Here is a 2,595-nt window from a genome sequence, read left to right as displayed (position 1 = left end):
CTAAAACCCAGAATCTGCCCTACCTAAATTTATGCTACTGATGGACCCTCTTATTGGACAATGATCACTAGGAGATGCCTGCCTTGGAAATGACATTTGCTCTTAAGCGTATGGAAGTCAAACCCATGTGCATTGTACATTTTGATGATTTATTTCCCAATAGAAGTTAATATCTGACAGAAAGAAAGGACTATGCTGTGTGATGCTGGAAAATGTCATCAATTTGTAAAAAAAAAAATAATAATAATAATTGGTTGATTGGTCTGATTGGTTGAAGGACTATCCAATTGCATACAGAGCCATTTGAACTATGCCCGTTGATCACGCCTCTTGTGCAGTAGAAAATACAGAGCAGACTCCCCAGACTAATGTTCAATCTTAAAAGATTGAGCTTGATCTGGTGATAGCCAGACTAATAACAAACATGAATTTCAGCTGCAATAACTGGAGTGCAGCCTTACAGAGAGACTCAGGAAGAGATTGTAACTTTTAGATTGCACCTGGATGTTTTTGAATTACTAGTGGATACATACATGGATGTAGTTGTTGTGGAGTTGCATTGATTCATCTCATCGATTTGCGTGTACTGTCATGTTTAACTTTTACACAAGTTGACACAGTGGTCTTTATAAGACAGCTGTGACACTTTTTTTTGGTCAAATAGTGTTCTGCGCTCACTGCTGATTTATACACAAAGAAGGCTATGTCCAACAATAAGGATAATCTGTACTAAACAGCACTGAGCCACTGAAAAATTGCAGGAAGTCAGAAGTTAATTGGAACATTTCAAATAGGACACATACTGATAAAGATCAAAAGTTTTGGAAACTGACCGTGTGAAGTACTACTTTTTGTAGTAGTGCCACTTCACTGGTATTGTTCATTTTTAACAGCCATACATCTTGGAACACTTTCGGTTACACTTTATTTTAAGGTGTCATTGTCGCAGTTTAATTATATTTTTAAGTACTGAGTAATAGTAATTAACAACATGCACTTACTATAGGGTTAGGGTAGTATTTGGATTTGGTTGAGAGTTAGTTGCGTGTAATTCTGCATAATTTACGTAATTTAAGTTACATAATTTAAGTTATCACTATGGTGCAACATATGTAACAAGGACACTGTAAAATAAAGTTTAACTTTCTTTTCAGTGGTTTTCAGAAACTATATATATATATAATTTGTTTTATTATTATTTTTTATCTGTTTATGTTTATAGAATAGAATAGAATAGAATAGAATAGAATAGAATAGAAGCAGACTTTTCACCACTGGCTCACAGTCTAAGTTGTTGTGCTCTTATAGCAGATTGATTGGCACAACTGAGCAATTGTGCTATTTCTAGTAATAATCAGTCTGGAGTGCAGTATGCATGCAATGTTGACCTACGGTGAGATTTTGGTTAGACTTGATTTGTCTATCTGTCTGTCGGTTGGTTGTTAGAAATTTTCATTAAAAAAATATTTTTTATAGGTAGAATTCCACTAGTTGTTTTAACTTGGCACTCAGTGGTAATGATTATGACAGTGGTGGTATACTATGTCATCAGTAATGAGAAAAATCAGTATTTTAACATTTCTGTTCTTGTGTTCCTTCTGTTAACATTATCGCTCCAAAAAAAAGATTGATTAGAAGAGAAACGGTTAATGTTGTTGTGTTTTATATATATATATATATATATATATATATATATACAGTGAGGAAAATAAGTATTTGAACACCCTGCTATTTTGCAAGTTCTCCCACTTGGAAATCATGGAGGGGTCTGAAATTGTCATCGTAGGTGCATGTCCACTGTGAGAGACATAATCTAAAAAAAAAAAAATCCAGAAATCACAATATATGATTTTTTAACTATTTATTTGTATGATACAGCTGCAAATAAGTATTTGAACACCTGTCTATCAGCTAGAATTCTGACCCTCAAAGACCTGTTAGTCTGCCTTTAAAATGTCCACCTCCACTCCATTTATTATCCTAAATTAGATGCACCTGTTTGAGGTCGTTAGCTGCATAAAGACACCTGTCCACCCCATACAATCAGTAAGAATCCAACTACTAACATGGCCAAGACCAAAGAGCTGTCCAAAGACACTAGAGACAAAATTGTACACCTCCACAAGGCTGGAAAGGGCTACGGGGAAATTGCCAAGCAGCTTGGTGAAAAAAGGTCCACTGTTGGAGCAATCATTAGAAAATGGAAGAAGCTAAACATGACTGTCAATCTCCCTCGGACTGGGGCTCCATGCAAGATCTCACTTCATGGGGTCTCAATGATCCTAAGAAAGGTGAGAAATCAGCCCAGAACTACACGGGAGGAGCTGGTCAATGACCTGAAAAGAGCTGGGACCACCGTTTCCAAGGTTACTGTTGGTAATACACTAAGACGTCATGGTTTGAAATCATGCGTGGCACGGAAGGTTCCCCTGCTTAACCCTCTGGGGTCTGAGCTGTTTTCTGGGCCCTGGAGGTGTTCTGACATGCTCTGACATTTGTGGTTATTTCTGTTACTTGTGACATTTTCATGGCTAAAGTCTAATTACACTGTATTCAGCACAAACTGTGCTACAATAATATATCAGCAGCATGTAT

This window comes from Squalius cephalus (assembly GCF_949319135.1).
Source record: "Squalius cephalus genome assembly, chromosome: 21".
In the NCBI taxonomy this organism is placed as follows: Eukaryota; Metazoa; Chordata; class Actinopteri; order Cypriniformes; family Leuciscidae; genus Squalius; species Squalius cephalus.
This window is presented reverse-complemented; position numbering follows the sequence as displayed.